Here is a 22,169-nt window from a genome sequence, read left to right as displayed (position 1 = left end):
AAAATCAAACAGTATAGACAGCACATTACTTTTGTTTTAACCATTAAAGGCTCTAAGAAATACAATATGACAGCCAGAAGAAAGCTGGCTAGGATTTTCTGAAGGTATGCAGGAGTGGCACTGATTTGTATTTTCTTCAGTATCCTTTTTAAGAGGCCTTTAGCTGTGCCAATACAATACATTCAAATCCTGACCTTTCTCAACACAATGAAGATACTCCGTATATCTTACCATATAACACAGGGAATCAATACTGTATTTTACTAAGTGTGAGTTAATTTTACCTAGGAAAGGAAATTACTGCTGTTAATACTAGAATTCTCTTTTTTCCTCCTCCCAGTCTGTGAGTTTCAGGTTTGCCGAACCCTATCACTGTTTAAAAAAGGTTTTGAGAGATTTTAATAGCTAATAATAGGAGGAAACATAAAAGGACAAATCCAATTTAAGTGAAAGGGTTCCTGTGTAAGCATTACTTGTCAGTCTTTGGTCGTACTGTATAGGGACCAGCTACAGAGCACTGGCAGCAAAGAAATATAAAGTCCAGATTTAATTCTGATACAGAGAAATACAATTTCAAAACCGGACGTCTTATCATAGGCATGTCCCATTGGAGAACTCATTTCCCTAGCAAAAGGCTGTCACTGCCATTATGTTGTACAAGGAACCAATTTACTACTACAGCTAAACAGGGTTACTGGTGCTGTTGGAACTTAAGCATTTGAAGTTATCGCTAGAAAAAAATAGCATTTCAAATGTCAGTGAAATGGGAAGGTATAATTGAAAAGTATCAATCAGAGAAGCAAAAGGGTTTAGAAAGCTAAGACTGCAGTTTTAGTGCTGTCTTCCCCCCATCCGCTTTGCACCCCCATTCCTACTTCCTCTTTTTATTTCTTTAAGCTTTTTTTCCCTCTATTTCCTTTTTCTCATTCACATGTTCAGACTAAATTCAGACTTAGTTCTGTACAGTAAAAGATTTGGGCTTGATACTTGTTCTTCATTAGACATGAAATAAATTTTTGTGGTTTTCTTCTACAGTCTAGTGACCATAATTTGACTACACAAAACTCCCAAATCACGCTGCCTCCAAAGCTGCTAACCAGGAAAACATCTAACTGAGTGAAACAAAGCATATTTGAATGTTGGTTGGTTTCATCCTTTGGGTTTCTATGGTTGTTTAATTTTTTCTTTTCAACCACATCCCATCTACCCATTCACTTCAGTTTCCATTCCTTCCTAAGATTTTCCTCCACCCCAAGTTGACCCTACAGAAAGTTAGAGAGTGAACAAACCCTTTCAGAGCCAGGAAAGCACGGAGAAATTATTTACAAAGCAAGCTTACAAGTGTCACAGGATCCTGCAGGTATTGTTACTGCTGGCTTCGTGTCTCCCATACAAACAGACAGAAGTGGACTTCTTCAAACTGCCTCATGATTACCTCCTCCAATTTGCTACATTTTATCACGTTTTATCCAGAATCAATGCCTGGTGACGATAGGAATATGTTCAGCTAATCTAACAATCAGAAGGCTAAAATTACACACTCCGTACCCTATAAGAAGAATGTCAAGCTTCCTTCATTACTGTTTTCCTATGCTGTGCACAGTTGATATCAGGGCCTTGAAAAACAGCATTCAAGCAGTAATTAGCAAGACAGAGCTGGTGTACAGTCACGCTAAAACTTGCTCATTTTACCCCTTAAATAGGCTGACAAATTGAACGTGGTAATTTATCTGTTTAGCTAAACATCACCGCCCAGGTCCCAGGGACAAAGGTTACTGTGCAGCACCAGTTCTGCTTACTGATACAGAAAACAAATTTATCTGTTGTTAGCTACAATTCGCTCAAAGCAAAACTGTGCTAGAAACATCAATTCACAATATTGGCCCTTCTTTGCACTTTGAAAGGGCTTTCACCAGCTAAGAAAGAGGTGAAAAGATGATGTCAGAAAGTTCTGCTATGACAATGTATAGTCATGTGTACTCATTTCTAGTAAAAAGAACGTTAATATCATGTTGCACATCAGAGAGACAAAAGTTTGTAAAGAGCCAGGGGAATTTCAGAGAACTCGTTATCAGGAATGGATCCAGACAGTAGAAAGATACATTTGTGTATTAGGACTATTTGGGATCTGCACAAAAAGAAGCTGATGGCTGGAGTTGAGGTTAGAATAAAAGCACTCTAGAAGGAAAGTTGAACCTGTTCTTTAGAGCTTCTTCAAACTTTTCTTCTTTCAGAAGTAACTTTACCTCGCACAGAAGATCCTTTATCCACATTAGAGTGCAGATATATTCCTCCTCCACCACCTTTTTGACAAATTTCAAATTCAAATAACTTAAGGGCTAACAGCCCGCAATTGTTCTTTATATTAATAGAAGTACATGGTATCTTTTGAAGATCAGGTAGTAATTCAGTTCTTAAAATTCTTCCGCTGTTTATAAATGATTTGAGCATATATGTCATAGCTTTTGACACATCATTACAGCCCATGGTCTGCTAGATTCTCTTATTCAACTGGAAGCAACTTTTATGTGCTCATGGAATCAAATGTCATGCTAACTTGAATAACAGAGTCATCAATTTCATTTATTTTGGGCCACAGGTTCAAGGTATTAATTACCTCATGTATCCATCTCAGGAAATTAGTGAGAATGATTATGAGACAACAGCTTTTTGACTTAAAGACACTCAGGATCAACAACAACAAAAAGCTAAAAACAGGACGCTTTAAAGACAATCACTAGCTTTCAATGCTTTCCAAATTTCAGTTCATTACAATTAAGCTGACAAACGAAAAATAAGGGAAGTTTCAGTACAAATAAATAAATTTTAAAAAACAAGAAATCAAAAAGAAATTTTGAATAATCAAAAATGTGAGATAGTAGAAAAGCAAATTTGTAATGAGATGCAGTTTTGCAAACTGCTTGTTAAAACTCCCCTCTACTGCAGATATAGGTGATGTGCTAACATATCCTGGAGAGCTTCAGTTCTCTCTCTGTAGTAAAAAATTCTAATGACTTAACTGAAATGAGTCATCGTTACTAGAACTGGAGGGGAAAGGGGGCTGCAAAATTCATCAGCTAACACTGGGGGGAAAGCTGCCATTTCTAGATGGGCTGAGTGCAAAAAATTTCTCCACTCTAACAGCCTTCCATGAAGACAAAGAAGCGTAGGTTGTTCCTTATCCTCTTGTCCACAGCCACCTCTGCTTTGAGGGCAGTGAGAGGCAATGAAATTTAAAAACTGAGCTCAAAAACATATGCCAAAATCTCATTCTCTTCATCAAATCTGTTCACCAGAAACCCAAAGAATGAAACACAATTTCTTAGGGAAAACATGAAGACAAAACCAAGACAAAAAGGAAATGAAATAGGCTGTTCAGTGAAAATTTGCAAACAAAAAAACCCTAATTTACAGTCATTTTTAAACAGTAAATCGAATTCTGATCTCAAAATAGAGTTATTTCTTAAGTAGCTTGCAGACACTTGGTAAGGAAAAGCCTGTATTTCTCTGATGATAGTGCTGAAGGAAGGAAACAGGGCAGCACCACCACTTAAAGAATGGTCCTTCCCCTCAAAGGAGAGAAAAGGCCTCCAGTGAAGGAGTAGCTCTTCACCATATTGGTTCTTTAGCCATTTCTTGTAAGTAGGTGAATACAGGGGTCTATTCCAAAAGAAAGAAAGACAAGAAAGCAAGAAAAGAAAAGAATAAAAAAAAAAAAAAAAAACCACACACAAAAATATATATGCATTATGAACAATATTTGAATATTTGTGGGGTTTTTTTGTTATTGATTTTTTGATGTTTCTTTTTGTTTGTTTGTTTGAAAGAAAGAGAAATGCCTAGGTTTTTGTTTCTTTTCTTTTTTTTTTTTTTTCCTAGGATAAAAGGAACAAGCTAGTTTTTAAGTCAAAACTAGTAGAGAGGGAAATTAAGAAAAAAAAGCCAGAGGGAAAAACCAACAGGATTAATATTGATGCAGCTATGGCAAAAGCAAACAGACAGGCAGGGACAAGATTGCATCCAACCTCCAAAACACATGTAAAGTTGGAGCTAAAATGTCATATGCATATGCAATTTATATGCAAAAATCTTTTACATAAAGCTACTAACTGCCAAGTCTTCTTTCACAACTTTTTCGAGGCTTGAAGTAACTCTGGGATTTTATATTCTCCCTCCGTCACCTTACCAAAGGCACGACTGTCTGTGAAGAACACAGAAACTTTCTTAAGGCCATGGTATTAAATCCTTCCTTACATTGCTGGGCTGGTGGCTCTGCGGGAAGACCTATTTTTTGCTTGTGTTCAAGCAACTTCCCTGGCAGTTATTGCCTGCAACAGACTGTAGGGAAGTTGCCAACATTCAGAAGCTCTGATGATGTGAGCCAACCTTAGACTAATAATTTTTTTTTATCTCAATATAAGTGGAAGAATTACATAAAAATAGACAATTTTTAACAGTATGGTATTCTGTTATGAGAGAAGGCTAAATAACACGAGTGCCATATGAACATCTTTCTCCTATCTGCATCACCTAACTTTAGCATAGTCCATATGTCTATTTGTCTGATAGCTGAACTTATTGAAATAACGCAAGGTTATAAAAGAGAGTTCTAAAGCTCAGCACCTCCAAACCCTTTGAGGTGAAACACCTACCAGCTGTAAATGGCTTTTGCACAACCTTCAAAACAAAAACCAATTAACAAGTGCACCAGAATATTACATGGAAAACCCAAACACGTTTTTAAAAGTCCAGAAATGAGGATGAATATGTAGTCAGGCATTTATAGTCAGGCATATCTTGACACATGGAAAGAGTTTCTGCAGTCAGCTCTCAAGAACCTGCAGGACGACAGCGTAGGCTGGAGAAACGAGCTTCCAGAAAACTCAGCATGCACACAAAGTGAGTCAGTGGCCAACACTGGGCGACAGTGTATGAGGGAACTGGAGACAATTAGTTTCCAAGTTATTTTAAATTCAGACAGAACAGTTTCCTTCAGACAGGAAAGATGGGCAAAACCACCAGAAGGAGACAAACAGACAATGGTTTTACAAACATTTTGCTTTCACTTCTTGATTCTGTGGCTATCGTACATCATCAGAATGCTTAGTGTGCACACGCGAGCATTTCCAGAGCAGAGGCTCTGACATCTCTGCTCCCAGCAAACAGTTTAAATGTTGGCTTTAAATTCCTTAACAGATTCCAGGCCATCATCTTTTTTAATTAAATGCAAAAAAACTATGTTAATGCAACGTTAATGTTGAGATTGTCATTGGACAGATGTCAAGAAATTCAAAGTTATGGTTCCCACAGCAACCATAATTTAGCAACCCCCTCCCCCACTTCCCCAACCACCCTCCTGAAATATACTGGGCTCAAATTGTACAACAGGCACCAAACCAAGGGGAAGCTCTCACAGGCAGAAATGGTGCATGGGACCTCTTGAAGCCACTACAATGTGTGGACTTCACCTCAGTCTTTCTGAATGCAAATACTGGTAGTGGCAGCACTGGGACAGAATGGCCCCTGCTTGAAGAGAGCACAACACTGATTCTGCTCATGTGTTGCAGAGGGTACTTATTTCATCTCTTTCAGCTGAGAATCCACCAGCAAGACCTGTCCAAGCACTGCCCAGTGTGGTTACTAAAATGACCTCAGCAGTCCACGTAATTCAACCAAATTCTGAAGGGAACCGCTCGTGCCAGAGCACAGCCAGAAACAGACACATTATCTCCGCAGTCAGTACTGCACAATGGAACTATCCCTTCTTCATGCCAGGATGTAGCACACTTTACCCCTATGCACCAAGTGAACACTGAAACACAACATAAAAAGTGCAGAATCAGTAATCACAGGACTGTAATCACAGGTTACAGTACAGCTCTTCCATCTCTGATCTCTCAGACTTCACATGTGAAGAAGACATATGCATTACCTCTATAAAGAAGAGTTTGGGAACTTTAACACAGAGCTAAAAATCATGAACCTGATAGCAACATTAGTTTCATGGCATTTTTATAATTTTCTTCATATGCTATTCCAAATAACCCAAAAGCTCAAACATTAAAAAATTAAAATCCATTCAGACAATGACCTCATCACTGGTCTTGTTAGCATCTCCCAGTGCTCCACAGGTCCCAGCTACCCTTTTCTTTACAGGTTTTAAATCAGCCAAACAGTTACCCTCAATACATACTTGGAAGTTTGCTGCTTAACCTTCAGACCTGAAAAAGCAGTTACCTGCACAAAAGCTTACTGTTTTCTACAGCTGTATCAGTTTTTCTGCTCCTCTTGCTGCATGCTTACATTATTAGGCCTTTACAGCTAGAACAACACTGGCTGTTGTCATTTTGCATGTCCTTGTTGAAGACCTGGAGTTCTTGATTGATTTTGCAGTTAATACCAAATTCATTATGTTACAACAATCCAGCATTAAAATGGTTACTTAACCTTACATAGCCATCCTACATTCTTTGGCTGAGATGGGTAGACATATTTCTAGGTGCAACATCATTAGAAAAGGATACTTTTGTAGCAGAGGTTGCCTGCAGCACAGAAACAAGCATTGGAGTCAATCGGAATCCGGATACTTCATTTCGCAACAAGAGGACCAATGCTCTCAGCGAGAAGAGTGGAAGGACTGACTGCATTAGCCTCTCCTCACATACGTCTCTGTCACTCAGGCACTGGCTCAGCTTTCTCAGCTGGATTTAGACCAACTTTTTCCTTCACTAGGTTTCAAACTGATATGGAAGAAAAACTATGCTTGCAAGCAAGTGTAACAGTTATTTACAACTGCTATCCTTGTGCCTTACGCACTCGTTTTGCTAGCCTGGGGCTATGGGAACCCTGCTCAGAGCTTTTACAACGGGTCCTTTCCCTAAGAAGCACTTGACCTGCATATGAGAAAGGAGGAGAAGGTGACAGAGGGAAAGGAGAAAGAAGCTGTAACCTGTAGGAGATCCATCAAGTGTCTTAAGACTATACATATGGCTGTAATTTTGCCTTTGAAAGATGAATCAAGTAATGCTGCCGACACTTACTCTTTCCTGTCAGGCTCCTCTTTTACTCTCAAGTCTGTCAATAGCTTAAAAGTTACATTATATCTTCTCCAGTGTTAGTGCAGCAGTTTCCCATTTGATTTCATATTCAGTTCATATTTGTGGAAGCAGGAGGGGCTCTTTACTTTACTTGATAAATGGTAACATCTGGCTTTGTGATGGGCCATCACCAGCACGTTTAAAGAGCTGCTGACGCTTCAGGGAAAACTTGGTAAAACATTTCATTTAGAGGCAATTCTGGTTATTTATTCTATTTTCTGCATTTCTCATCCTCCGCTTTGTGCTAGGGACATTTGCATGAAAACAGACTGCAGCTCCTGAAGAGTTCCTCTTCACATAGCCTCTTTAAATCTGATGTCCCAGTCGCTAACCATGTTTGTGTCAGAGCAATCATACCCATAGCAACCACTTATGATGTCACAGAAAATTAGAGCTTCTTCTATGGGAATGAATAGGACATAATGGTACTGCAGGGCCAAACTCCATACTCCATTACAGCAGCGTAAATTTGCTGAAAGTCTGTAGCAGAAGACAGAATTGTGCTATTTCTGTTCTATAACCACACACAGAACTTGATCTCTTCTTTTGATTATAGAAATACAATGAGCTATACATTTCTGAAAAATCAGACTACTAATATAGCTGCTTTAACCTGTCTCTGTAGATACTTATTTGCAATTGAATAAAAAAGAATAGGCAGTCTTGAAATCACATTGTGCACATTCTCACAGGAATCTTCTTTGCTTGAAGTAGTTCCAGGTCAAATATAGCCAGAGGTGTAGATATTGCAAAAGCAAGATTTTTCAAAAGCCCAAGTAAATTTTCTACTTTTATATAGATTCTTTAAGCCTTGTGCAGTTTTGTGTTGCATATTTGTAAGCAAATAAATATTCTCCATTCCTTAAGCAGGTGTTCAGTGTTTAGCCACAGCCATAAATCATAAGTCATTAGCAGGAATGCAATATGAGGATGGCCCAAGCTTTAGAATAATGATTTACATTACAACCACTAAATGCTAAAACATTCTTGTTTCATGCATAAAGCAAAAGAAAGCAAAGCTCTTCATCTCTATAATGTATTTCATCCATCAAAAAGAAGAGCTCAAATTCTTCTCTTAGGTCACCTCCACAGAATTTGCAAGAAGTCCACTTCCAAGTACAGATATTTGATCATTTGTGCAGTTCTTGCCTGGTCCTTACATTGTACATTATCACTCAAAGAAAAAACAAATTCAACCACAGAAGACCACTGAATGGTTTTGACACCATTTTCCTAAAAGCAAATACTACTGCAGCTGAGTTTTCCCTTAAGTTTGATACATACTGTGGCTCTTTACATTTCTACTTACAACAGCATCATCTGGAAATGCCTACTTATGCACATATATATATTTTATCATAATGTGCAAAAACTTGGAATTGAAAAGAAGGTAAACAGTACATCTTTATGCTATGTTAAATTTTCTAGAAGTGCAATTGAAATATCAATCATTCCATTCTGGCTGCATTGATCGGTAATTTTCATTCTGTAATTTCAAATAAAGCTTCTCTCCACAGCAGCAGCAGCAGCATTTTCCAGCATATAACTTCAGTTCATTTTAGCTTCATGACTTAAAGATCTTCTCATCACTCTTGCACATCTTTTAAGTGGTAATTCCACTTTTCCAATTAGATTACTGGAACATACCAAATGAACTTGTACCTTTTCTTGGAGCCACAACATCCAGCAAACATGAAAACTTGCTGCAAGTAATATCTTGGGTTCAGTCCCTACATCCCCACTGTAGGTATTCTATTTAGAATGCAAAGAGAGAAAGACAGACAGAGGGAGCAAGATACTGTCTTTATGCGTTGTGCATATATACTCTGTGTGTATATATACAGACAGAGAAAAAACATATTAAAAGAAACCTTAAATAGTACAAATGAGAGCAGCTGTTGAATTCACGTGAATTTTCAAGAAAAGGGACTTGTGGGAAAAAAAAAAAAAAAAAAGAAGAAAAGAAAGAAAAAAAGAAGAAGAAGAAAAAAAAAACATAAATCAAGTGGCCGAATCCTGAAGTCAGGTGTGCTCAAATCCCATTTACCACATAGCCCAAGGCAAGTCACTTCTCTCTGTTCCTCAGTTTTCTCATCAGTAGAACGGGGATCATAACCACTCAACAGGCCATTGCAATGAAATACAAGTTCATTGCTCTTTCAAAAGCTATGAGCTCTCCTAATGAAAGGCTCCACTGAGACAGAAAGAATTCATTGTGGGAAATTAATAAAGTAGGAATAAGGCTCATTCTGATTAGTTCTGACCAACAGCTTTCAATGATAGCTGGTTTCTTCAAAAGACTGAAGGAGAGGGAGCAAGAGTGACATTGTCAAGACCAGTACTACTTTTTTTGAATGATTCCTATTGTGCTTAAATACCATGTACCAAAATACTTCAGGCATATCAGAAACATTAAAAACAAAGAAGCTTCAGGAAAGTTTTACAACTGACAGTAAAACTAAACTGAGAAACAAAGATAATATCACCTAAAAGCTCCACACATCCTGGATAAGGCGCCAAGTTACTAAATTAATTATAATACATATGCAATATTTTACACATTACAATAGCACTTTTGGATGATCTGAATTTGTGATTCAGGATACCATACAAGGCTGGGCACTGGACTTAGCAAAGAGAGATGCTGAAGAGCCATTTTTGAAGCGGGAAAAGGAAAAGAAGCAGCAAGGCATAGGGGGAGATGTAAAGAGTTGTTTCTCATTACATCACAGCAGAAACCTGGCTATACCAGGGTATAAACTATATAAACTAGGGTATGGCTATAAACCATGTGGCTAGAAGGCCATTCACACACCCCACACAATCTAACAGTCAGTGGCTGCACAACCTCTTGTATTCATGTTCAGCATATCTTCACAAAATTTATGTTCTGTTCTGATAATTAATAGCTACGCCTCCCCCTGCATTTTCAACCTAATTCAAGAAGCAATGCCGGTCTATTTTGCCTACTTCGCAAGCAGGACTGCCTCCTGGCAGACATCAACCATGGGCAAGACTGCAACCTACATAGATTGGATATAAGAAGTTGTGTGGCTTTTCATGTTTGTTTGTTTTAGAGTAAGCGTGGTGAGGTACTAGAACAGGTTGTCCAGAGAGGAGTTAAGTATCCTGTCCCTGGAGCTGGACAAATGCAGACAAGGATTTCTATGAATCAACTGCATTCTCTCCTTACTTCATGCAAAATTTCATTCAACTTGGCTTTAGCTGGGAGCATCTGAACAAGAAAAATCTAGTTTCCCTCAGCAGCTGAAACTGGAGTAAATATTTGTTTACTTCATAAACAAATTGGAGATTTGGAAAAGCTGAGTAGTATTCTTTTTCCAGTTAAATCTAAACATTAGCATGTGTGAAATATCTGAAGTTAAAAAAAGCTAATCTAAGAAACATCTAAAATGCATACAAGTGGGCCTTCCTGTTGTTTCTTTTCCTGATTTTTTCTCCCACTTTGCATCTCTGCAGTGTCTGTCTGCAATGATTAAGTTGACAAATGAAGTTCTGACTACTAATTAAACTGAAAATAGCAGATATACTGTGACAGTGATCTCTCTCTCCCTCATACATCACCAGTAACAGCAATTGTGCATTGCTTTCACTGCTCAGCTATCTCTGAGCCCAGTGGCACACAGCAGAGCAGCTGACCCGAACCAATGAGCGTCTCCTCTTGCATATTAAAAAGAGAACAAGAGAGTTGAGACATGTTAACTATCAATACCTTGAATCAACACTGAACCAAAGCAAGCATTGAGGAAAAACCTACTTTAACTTGTCATGCTTTACCACAGCAGAGGTTGTTTTACCTTCTAGGATATACTTTGTGACCCTGGAGTGTTATAACATAGCTATGTCTGTTACTCTATTTATTTATTTTTTTCTACATCAACCTCACTATACTGGATTCCACCAATTCTAAATTGGTAGAAAGAGGTCATGAAGAGTATGAAAATAACTAATTGTCTGAAATTTCTATTTTCTATGGGGAAACCAGTGCAGGGGTCACTTGCATTCCTACAACATAAGAAAGGAAAAGATACATGTGGGCTCCAGTCATCCCTAACTCCACCAGCTAACCCTTATGGCCTCTTCTAATAACTGCATCCATTACTCAGACATTCCTCACTAAGTTACTATCTTAATTATTCTTCTCATTTTGTGATGTTTTCTTTTTTCTCCTTTCACCTACATAAAGAGCAGAAATTTGAAAGCTGCTCTAAGTGCGCTAAATACTCTTATCTTAAAGAAACGCTTGATTCATATAAGCTGTGATAATTCAAATCCAAATCTTCTCTGAAATTTATGATTTCTATCTGGGGATAAATTTGTTCAATGCTTCTCACTGAACTTCCTATTTTACTGCAGTTGTCTGTGGACTGCTTTTAAATATGCCATGCAGAATGTGACTCATGGCCAGAAAAATACAAGCATTCCTAGTAAAAATGTCAGCATGTGTATCCACCTATATAGTTTAGACACAAAGATGAAAACACAAGGACAGTTTACGAACGGTAAGAATACAATTTGTGTTTGCATTTGTGTCATCTGAAATATTATTTAGCTATTCTTTCAAATAATTGTCTTGTGATTCTCTTTTTGGTCACATTGAGCCACCTGTAATCCTCATTCTTCATAAGAAAAAAAACCACTTCAACAATGTTTTCCACCATTTTCAAATGGAAGAAAATTATAGCCAGCCCAATCTTGCTTTGGTGTTAGTAAATTGACAATAGCAGGTCCAATCTTACTTTAGTGAAGCTTTGGAAGCATTTAGACTATCATGGCAAATCAAGGCCAGGGGGAGGGAGAGCAATACATAATTACTCTGGAAGCTCTTTATGTCAACAATTATTTTTTTCATTCAGTTTTCAATCAGAGCCTCACACAATAGGAGCTGTGGTGGCAATCCAAAGCACAGTCACAACAGCCAACTTGATCTAAGTGTCTTGTAAAGAACATACCAACCAAATCCAGTTGCTGAACTACCTGCCTATTCCTCTCCCTTCTTTTCAGTCTCCCAAGTATAATGGACTCCATTCCAGATAAACTTTTGCTGATACACAGGATGAGAAGTTGAGACAAGACAGCCTGACTCATCCATGAAAGCTTAGACAAGAGTCATCACTGTGAAATGCACCCAATCTTCCCCACACCTCTTTCTAACCAATTCAGTTTGCCTCACTCCTATGCATAGAAATGTACTTTACCCTTTATTCACCCAATTTCAAGGTTATACTCAAACACGTACTGGAAGATAAAAGCTTTAAATAATGTACATTCTCTCATTGTCCTTTTCATCGAGATCACAGGTGCATGACCTCGTCCCCCAGCACAAAAAGATGTTGTCATGGAAACAGCTCAGGATGCCAACTTGACAACAACTGACATTCAAACCAGGAGGGACACCTTGTCTTATGCCCTCCCCCACCAAAACAGCATATTTCAGCTGGGGCCAAATCTGCAGTACTCCTTCCTTGCCAGGGCTGGGATGTACTCAGCTGTCAAGAGGAGGTACAGTTGATTCCAGCAACGCATGACCATATACACATACTGCACCCCAAAAACTGCCTTGAGAAAATAGCATCCAACATTACAACCTGATCAAGAGAACTAAGAGTATCCTTTGCTTTCAACACTATTTAAAACATGGTACAGGAAGAGGAGGCCATGTTTCTTGATGGTTAGAATAGCGATTCTCATACTACATCTCAGACAGAACCACTAAATCATTTGGTTTCTTCCAGAGTATCAATGGATCACTGCTTTCCTGAAGGAAAATAACTTCACCACATTGTATTTCAGTTTCCTGCCTGTAAAGTGTTGATAATAATACCTACGGCAAGCCCCAGATAAAGAGCTTTTAGTAATCAGTATTGTAATCCATTTTTTTTTTCTTATTCTATTTCCAGCTTTATCAATACTTTGTGGTAATTATTCACCATCTACCTCTTCTAATTGAGTAATAAATAGTCTAGGAAACAGGAGATGCACTTCTAGGCAAGCATGCTGAAAAAGTGGAAGCACATTCCAGAAAGAAAAATAAATAAATAAATAAAAAATAAAGGGAAAAGTCTCTTATTTATTTATATTCTCTCCTCTAGGAGACTTAATTGGAAGAAAACATACAGTTAAAATTCACCTACACTCCTTCCCCCCCTCTATACCATATGACTGAAAAATAAGTGAAACTGTGATACAGAAATTTTAAAAAAAAGATATTTTGGGGTACATATATATGCATATTTATCTATCTATAAATAAATAAATACATATCATTAGGCTTGGGGGAAGGGGAGCAAAATATCCATAACAACATTTGCTTTCCTGTAGGCTTGTGCATGTTCTTGTGCCTGTATGCTGTCGTGTGATCTCTACATAACCTTTGAAACACAAGTGCATATTTCACCCTTGCAGACTAGCACTACCATTTTTTTGTCATTCCAATTTCATTTCCAGTGCGGTGTGGACTGCGGGCTCAGCAGTCACTGGAGTCTGAAGTGACTCTTGGGACCTCCTCACTGTTCTATATGCAAATGGCCCTGCACCTGGGCAGCCGAGCGGGCTTGCCGACAGTTTAGTTATGCAAATCTGATTGATCGAGAGCATATTGCAGAAGAACACACGCAGGCCTGAGACACTGGCAGCTATATTTCACTGGCTAAATTCCCGAAGAAAAAAAAAAAAATTAAATGCCAAGCATTTTGATGCATATTCCTTTCAACCCCTGAAGTGCAGTAGCATTTATTTCAGTATGTTTTCAACACTTTGTTTAAATGTTGTTAATGCAATTTCTTTTGCTACTGCTGAATTCACAGAAGAGCTTGTTTTCTGTGGTTAAAACAAAGGCAAAAAGAAAAAGAAAAAACAAACCCCAAAAAGAAAACCACAACAAAAAGAGAGCTACTGTGATGTCGCAACACAATAGGTCTGTCACTTTATTTGAAATAATTCTACAGGCAAATGGAGTAAATGCAGTGTTAAAATATAATTAGGTCCTACAGTACAGAGGAATGCAAAGAAACTGATGTACCAGCGCAAGTTGCTCAGACTTAATTCTTTCTGTAACAAAAGGTAAAACAAACAGTGAGAATGTAGATTACATACTGTCACCCAATGTCGAAAGCACTTCTTTCTATTTACCAAACACACTGTAAAAAAAAAAGGCAGAGAGGAAGAAGAAGAAAGAGAAGAGAAGATAAAAGAATCATTGGGAATCAGCTTAAAATAATAAATTCATTTTTATTTAACAAAAAAAAATTTAAAAAAAAGACAATCCACCTATGTATGTGCACGTGCAAACCTCTAATATAGAGCATGCTTCAGGCATCAAGTTAATCTTGGTTTATTGCATACAACTGATTTATTTTCATTTATAAATGAGTGGTGAGCCCTGGTTCTAATATTTGCATTTCTTGTAGTTGTGTTTATGTGCTTTAATGCCTTGGGGAGCCATTTATGGCATTGAAATAACATTATTTATTTTTTCTTATAGCTTTTCCAACTTCAGATACAATTTCAATACTTGGACAGTGGAAAAGTCACTGGGAAGAAACATGAACTTAGCCTTCTCAAATCACTTATTTTATCTTTTTCAAACAGAGGTTTTCAACAACAACACTGCTAATCAGGGTGAATTTGAGATATAAAATAATTCTGCATTCCTTTGAGGTTGGGATTTTTGTTTCCTTGTTTGGTCTGCTTAATACAGTCTCTCCACAGGCAAGTGAGGTGTTTGGAGCTAGCATGATAGCTATAGATTTGCAGCTCCACAGATTCCAAAGCAGAGAAAAGAGAAACTGCTTCAGACGGTGAATGACTAATGCAGCTGGGTCTGGCCTCAGTGCGAGCCACAAAACATTCTACAATACAAACTGTTGTAACAGGCCATGAGACAAACATCTATTACTGTGGTTCTATAGAATATGCACTCACAGAAAATCCTGCAATAAGCTATTGGGAATCAGTGAGCAAAGTTCCATACTGAAGAACATTTTTGCATAAACATCAATTAAAATATGTATCATCAGGCATAACTCAAAAAAGTATTTGATTTTTAATCTCAGTGTTAAATTTGTCATAATCTCAAGAGGACCGCGCACAGAACAAAATTTCTTAGTAACAGAAGATTGTCCAAAACCATGCTTAAAAACCCCCAGAGAAATACAGTTAAAATTTGTAGAAAGAAGCCCAAGTTATCTAAAGGACTTGAAAAGTAAAGCAACCCCACTGTAGCAATGTTCAAGCACAACTTATTGAATAGAAAACACTTCCCTGCGCGTTAAGTTGTATTGCCTTTGGCACAGATTCTTCAGCTGTAAATTTGTCCAAGGAATGACATACAGTACACATCAGAGAAGTAATGAAGGAAAAAGGTTTAGATGGGCACTTTGCAGCTGACGGGGAGCCGTTATTGAGCCCTGTCTGCTGTATTTAGCAAAAGGGGGGGGGGGGAAAAAAACAACAACACAGAGCAAGAACATCTTTGTCTGTCCCCAACCTCTGCGGCTGCCTTTTTATAATTAAATAAATGGGGAAAATAATAATAATAATAATAAAAAAATAGCCATCTGACAAGCAAAGCCTAGCCAGAGGGTCAAAAATGAAGATCCTGGGAAAGGTCAAGTTTAATCTCTACCCACGATGCCCTGGTGCATCCCTCACAACAGCTGACTAACAAAAGGGGCTCAGCACTGTGACTGACAGAATTCTTAATTGTATCCACTCATTCATGACAATTTGATTAAAATATTACGCCAAAGTCTCACCCCCTGTTTGCTTCGATCCTCCAAATCTAATTTTGAATTTTCAGAAAGGAGATTACCTCCACAAGCATGACTGGGATGCTATTAACTTCTACTTAATCTTTATTACTGATGTGAATTTAACATATGTATGGCTTCGTCTCGCTCCTGTTGTTTTCTCTCTAAAGTAACGTCTAGGCAATATACAAGTGGCGGACATTAATTTTCACTTTGATATTCTGTCATACGAAAGCTCATACTTACACATGAAAACTTAAAGATGTACTGTCTTAATACCACAGTACAATTAGATCACACTAAATAAAATAATAAAAAGCCTCATGTACAACCTCCCCTCGGCCCTCGTCAAAGAAAGGAACAAAAACCTGCTGAGCTACAAAATATTATAACTTTTTGTTATTATCTTCAGCTACTTCCTCTTCATTATAAGAGTTGCTCCAAAACTTACAAGAACCGGTAAATTCTATTCAGCATCAATAATAATTGCAAAGAAGTCAAGCAGGCAGTATAAGTTCCAAATCAATTTGGATTACTCCCAAATTTATGAAACTATTAAGTGAATGTAGTCATTGTTACCTGTGCATTTACTTTCAAATGATACTTGAATAGAAGATGCGATTTCATTTTCAAAGATGCTTACTACTCCACCCATTTCCTTCCCACAAGTAATGCAGAGAAAATTAATCATCAGCTGTATTTGTGTTCACAAGAGCATTCACTAACATACTGGACATGAAACGTGACTAATAAAATGGATTGGGTTGGGAAATTAAAAAAAAAAAATCCATGAGATTTTTTTTTTCCTTGTTGTAGCTTCTTATTTTATTTCTTTTTAAAACTCATCTCCAAAACCCAGGGAGCATTACAGGACTTGTGGAATTACAGCAAGAAAAGCCCAGATAAATACTCGGTCATGCTGAGCCTAGCTGCAGCCAGCAGCCACATCAGCTGCACCGCGTGCTCCAACATGCCTGAGTTCCTCATGAGCTCTCTGCGCCAAGCAACTGGTGGTGAGAGAGCAACAGCCAGAAGACTAATGGGAATAGAAATAAATAAATAAGGGATTGTATCTTTAATATTTTCAGTATTGAAAGGGGAGCTAAAGGAAAGAAGAGGACAGCCTCTTTAGCAGGGCCTGTGGTGACAGGACAAGGGGAAATGGTCTGAAACTAAAAAAAAATAAAAAGGAGATTCAAGTGGGATATAAGGATATTTTTGTTTACAGTGAGGGTGATGAGGCACTGGAGCAGGTTACCCAGAAACGTGATGGAAACCCTGTCCCTGGAGACATTCAATGGCAGGCTGGACCAGGCTCTGAGCAACCTGATCTACCTTTGTTCATGGAAGGGGAACTGGACTAGATGACCTTCCAACTCTAAGCTTTCTATGGATAACATTAAGGCTTAAACATAGAGGAAGAGAGTCTTTGTACAGAAATGGGCTGAAAGCTGAATATACCATATTTTTAAAGTTTCCATACAAAGACATCTAGAAAGGCAGGCCAGGAATTATGAATGTATGTTTTCACTGTTGAGTACATACTAATACTGGACTCATTTTCCAAACTGGAGGGGAGCATCACCTCTTTTCTCGTACTTGAAGAGATAACTACATGCCCCTAGTAGGAAGGCTTCCAGGTATTAACTCAGGTACAGAGCTTGGCTGGAACAAGGAAAACAAACAAAGAAAAAACAACAACAAAAAACCAGCCACTCCCAGCACACCCCACATAGTTTCAATATGCCTACTCCCAGAGCAGAGGCAAGACTTTCGTCAAGTCTATTTGATGAGTAATATTGAGTAGCTACAATATTTTTAATTCTAGCTAGGAGTTTTCAACTCATTGCACTGATATCCAAAGAACTGAAATCAGACCTGGGGGAGGGAGAGGGAAGAGAACAGAACACCCCACAATCGCTCCAAACAAATCTGATGGCTGCTTAAGAATTCAGCCATCGTTTGAATAAAACCAGTCTGCTCTCTGTTCAGCATATGCCAAATGGTTTACTGTCATTTTCAGAAGGATTTTTCTTTTTGTCAGTTCACAACTGCCTTCTATTGTCAATGCTGTGAATAGCCAACAACAATTTAAAGTAGTGCGCTCCTATCAGTATTGTTCTCCTGTTCAGAGGCACAGAGAACAAGAATACATCTATGTTTTCCATACAGCGTAGAAAAATGTAATTCTCTGTTTAGTGTCATATCGACAACTCTTGTCCCAATTCACTGCCATGGGCAATGAGTGACAGACTGAGCTGTCCATTCTGACAATGTGACCAAGATATCTGCAGTTGACACTGCTATATCATTTTTCCCCTCCCCAAAAACGTTGCTAGAAAAATCTCCTATTTTGATTCCTTTATTTGTTTCTTTATCTACATACAAAGTACAGATAAAAATGAAATTGAGTTCATTAAACAAGCTACAAATAATGCCTTGATAGCACAGGAAATGTAGCATTCCCTTGCAATGCAGCATGTGCTCTCAATGGAGTACGAATTTCTTTATAATACTAATAAAAAATAGCTGTAGTCCCCTTCTTTCAACAAAGGCTTCCCCCCACCCCAGCAATTCTGTAGAATATATCTTATTCTCTGGAATAAAAAGCAGCCTTTTCCTCCTTTATAGGTAGCAGGCACATCACAGTTAACAATATGTAGCTGAAGGGCGATTAACTCCTGGTACCATAGGCCTGGAAATGGCAATAAAGAGGTAGCTTGGAGCTGTGCACTGAAAACAGCATTTATTCAAGGGAAGGGAAGAAATGAAACAAAACTTTGACAATGTTGGAAAAGAGAAAGAAGAAATAGGTTAAGGCAGCTATAGCAGAGAAATGATTTACATGCTGTTAATGCACATTGGCTGTACGTTGCATTCAAGACAGTATTTAAATAAAAGCCTTGTCAGCCTGTGTATTAATATGCTGAATTTATGTTGCCTACAAGGTAAAGACTACCTTCTTACTGTACCATATACAGGTATTATAATATGTCAAGAGCATTTTTGGAAGTACTTTCTACCTTAAGCACAGTTTCTGGATTTGTTTCAGTTTGTGTTTGTTTCTCCATTGATTTTTGAGTGTTTTCATTTGTTCCTAAGTTCTTGATCGTAATTTGTTCTTTCTATTGCTTCCAACATCAAACCTCTCCAGCAGAGGGAAGAAAAAGAAATATATTTACATAGGAGATGAAGGAAAGTAGAGGTTTCAGAACACAGTTGAAGTTAATGGAATAGAGGTATTAGCAATGCAATTTTGCAGCACGAATTTTCCTATCATGCAATGGTTAACTTCATAGGAGCTGGGGGCTGGTGCTGCGGAGAAAAGAGACAACGGTGATGTCTCTGAACAGGCCTTTTGACACTATGCCAGCATCAGTGTCATCTCTATGTTGATCTTCCTTTGCTTCTTACATGGCCCTCCCAAAACTATCTGAGCTGCCAGGTAATGTTGGTCATAGGGGGATCTTAGCAGCTGGCTGTTTTGTGACAAATGACACAGTATCAACAATAGTACATGACCTTTATGGATTCTGGCTGTCTCTTAGAAGTATGTGAAATATTCACAATGAAATACAAAACCTACTTGAAATTCAAGTTGCTCCTCAGACAATTACTATGGAACCCAAACACCTAACTGCCCTGTATTGGCAAGATATTTATATTTCTACTGCCCCCATAAAGTTCTCTGCCTTGTGCATCATTACAGAAAATAACAAGTCAGAGCTGGTGTTCTGTTTTTTTGTGTTTGGTTTTTTTTTTTAAAGTACAAGGCCTACCCCTAGATGACTGCCTGAAGTACAAATGAATGACAGTCAAAAAAAATAATCCCACTGGTAGCAATATGATCTGGAGGCATAGCCGTGGAGCTGAGGTGTGAAACCCTTCAGACTCAGCCAAAATAAGCCATTGCTACTAGGAAAAAAATAAAGAAAAAAGAAAGGCATCAAACTCAGGCATTAGTTTAGAAAAGCAACAACAGCAGTTGCTACAAACTTCTGAACAAAGCACACTGAATCAACAATATAAGTAAATCATAACATCCCCTCGTGCCTCCCAGAGCAAAAACGCTAATCATGTTTGGTCCCTCTGAACATCTGTCATCCTCCACAGTGTATGAAAAAGGGCGAGTTTTAGATCAACAGCCTCAAATTCTGTCAGATCAAGTATAAGAAAGTCAGTGTCTTCTTTCATATGTCATGTCCCCTTCCAATTTAATTGAAGGTAGGCTTCCTAGCCCAAATTCCTTAGACTACCATTTAGCATCACACTCAGAGGTAAATCTCTGGACACAAAGTCTGCTGTAGCGAAATGAACAGTCCCCCTGGGCTTAAGGACTCTTCATGCACCTTAATGCATCTGGTAGGATAATAGGGAAGATGACAATAGGAGTAAAGTTCCATATTTGGGAATTATAATTCAACAAAACTGTACCCGAGCTTATATAACTTGATAATATAATGCTACAGAAAGTGGAAATTATCAGCCTGAGGCAGGTGAATATTTTTATTTAAAGACTTAATGAGCAGCATGAAAAAGAAACATTAAAAAACGTAATGCATAGCTGCATCTGCAAGAGCAGAACTAACACTTTCTGCATTTCTAACAGCTGGGAAGCAACATGGACTGCAGTCCAGGGGTTCCAGGCACCCTCTCAGTCTCTCTTCTTCCAGAAACTAATAATATATCAAAGACTACACCCTTGCCTTCATAGCACGTCCTGCTGGCCAGATCTTTTAGTTTAAAAGCCTTCAGAAAAAGAGCCCCAAATACCGGAAAGCCTACATTACTACTTGAGGTCTAAAGTGCCAAGTACTTAGGTTAGCAAGGAGTGTAATCATGAGCTCCAGATTATTGTTATGTATCAGTCTGCTGATAGCAAAAGCACCCTAAATCAGGAGACAAAAAATGTACTGGCTTGATAAATTCAAAGCAGGAATAACAGCCTAGCTTTGAAAGCAATTGAATAATGAAACACCTTGGCACAGAGCAGGGAGGTTTTCTCAGCACCAACAATCCTTAAGACAAGACTACCTATCCAGCTTTGCAAACAGATATTCCTTGGCTCAGGGATTACCCACAGAAGTGACGTTACCAATTCTATGCACAACCAGTGCTATCTACGTATTGACAGTCACAACAAGCCCAATGTTCACTAAGAATCACCACAGAATCTTTTTTTTTCCCTTTTGTTCCCCACATGGTAGCTCTGAAACAATGTCTGTGAGAGAACAACGCTAAATACAGTTCTGAGAGTTACTTAAAACTACTACCAGGTCACAAAAATCTATGAAAAGGAGTGAGGTCAGGAAGAATTTGTGTAGATGAAGCGACCTCTAAAGTGAATAATAAGAGTTAAGAGAAGTGTGTTCAGATAAACTAATGCAAGAGCATATGAAGTTGGTACACAAACACAAAGTCCACGCTGATTATAATGTGATCTGATTTAAAATCTTCCTTGAGGCGAGGTTTTAATAATACTTAAAAAGGCTTGACAGCTCCCTGTCATGGTATGTCCATGTTATTAAATTGTAAAGCAACTGTCTTGCTCATAAAAAAAAAAATCTAAACGAGAAAACACATGGTGGACAAAGCCAAGGACAATAGCAGAAATCAGAGTTGAGCCTCAGTTTATTTATGCATTGGAATCATCTACCTCCTAAGAACCAGCATTAGCTTCGGAGGTCACGTCCTCATGAAATTAATCCACTAAGCCTTATTCTGCTGAAACTTGAAGAAATAACAATTGGGCAAATTGAAAATAGGCAGGAGGTAACGAAGGAGCTTCAGTAGGACAGATTTCCCAAGTTGCTCTCAGAGCCGCACACCAGAGCTGCAGCGAGAGACAAGATGACGATCTGTGAAAGCCTTCTGTCACTATGTCAAGCGAATGCAGTGGCATCATTTCATGCCCACATTCCAGCCAGTGTTCAAGACTTTCCCCAACCTTTTCTGAAGCAAATTCTGTGTTCTACCATTAACTTGTCATTCTCCTCATCAATATATTATTTATGCTCCCTCTTCTGATCTTAATCTGCAACTGTTTCTTTTCCATGAATTTCATCATATTGATGATTTGCATGTGCTCTACAATTCAGTTCTCCATTCTTTTGTTGATTCACACACTTCCAATCTCTTTTCTTCCTCAATCTCTCCAATCTCAGTCAATCTCCAATCGGCTGAACATGAGCCGACAGTGTGCCCAGGTGGCCAAGAAGGCCAACAGCATCCTGGCTTGCATCAGAAACAGTGTTGCCAGGAGGAACAGGGCAGTGATCGTCCCCCTGTACTCAGCTCTGGT

General features: G+C 38.4%; 1 long non-coding RNA gene across 1 annotated transcript in view; it reads right to left on the bottom strand.

Annotated features, from left to right (window-relative positions):
- LOC116653545 (uncharacterized) overlaps nucleotides 1–22,169 on the bottom strand; it is a 97,261-nt gene that overhangs the window by 68,073 nt on the left and 7,019 nt on the right. The window lies entirely within an intron of this gene.

This window comes from Coturnix japonica, chromosome 5 (genome assembly GCF_054131305.1).
Source record: "Coturnix japonica strain WE chromosome 5, WE-NBRP24, whole genome shotgun sequence".
Classification (NCBI taxonomy): domain Eukaryota; kingdom Metazoa; phylum Chordata; class Aves; order Galliformes; family Phasianidae; genus Coturnix; species Coturnix japonica.
Note: the sequence above shows the minus strand (reverse complement) of the source record. Positions and strands in the feature narration are given on the sequence as shown.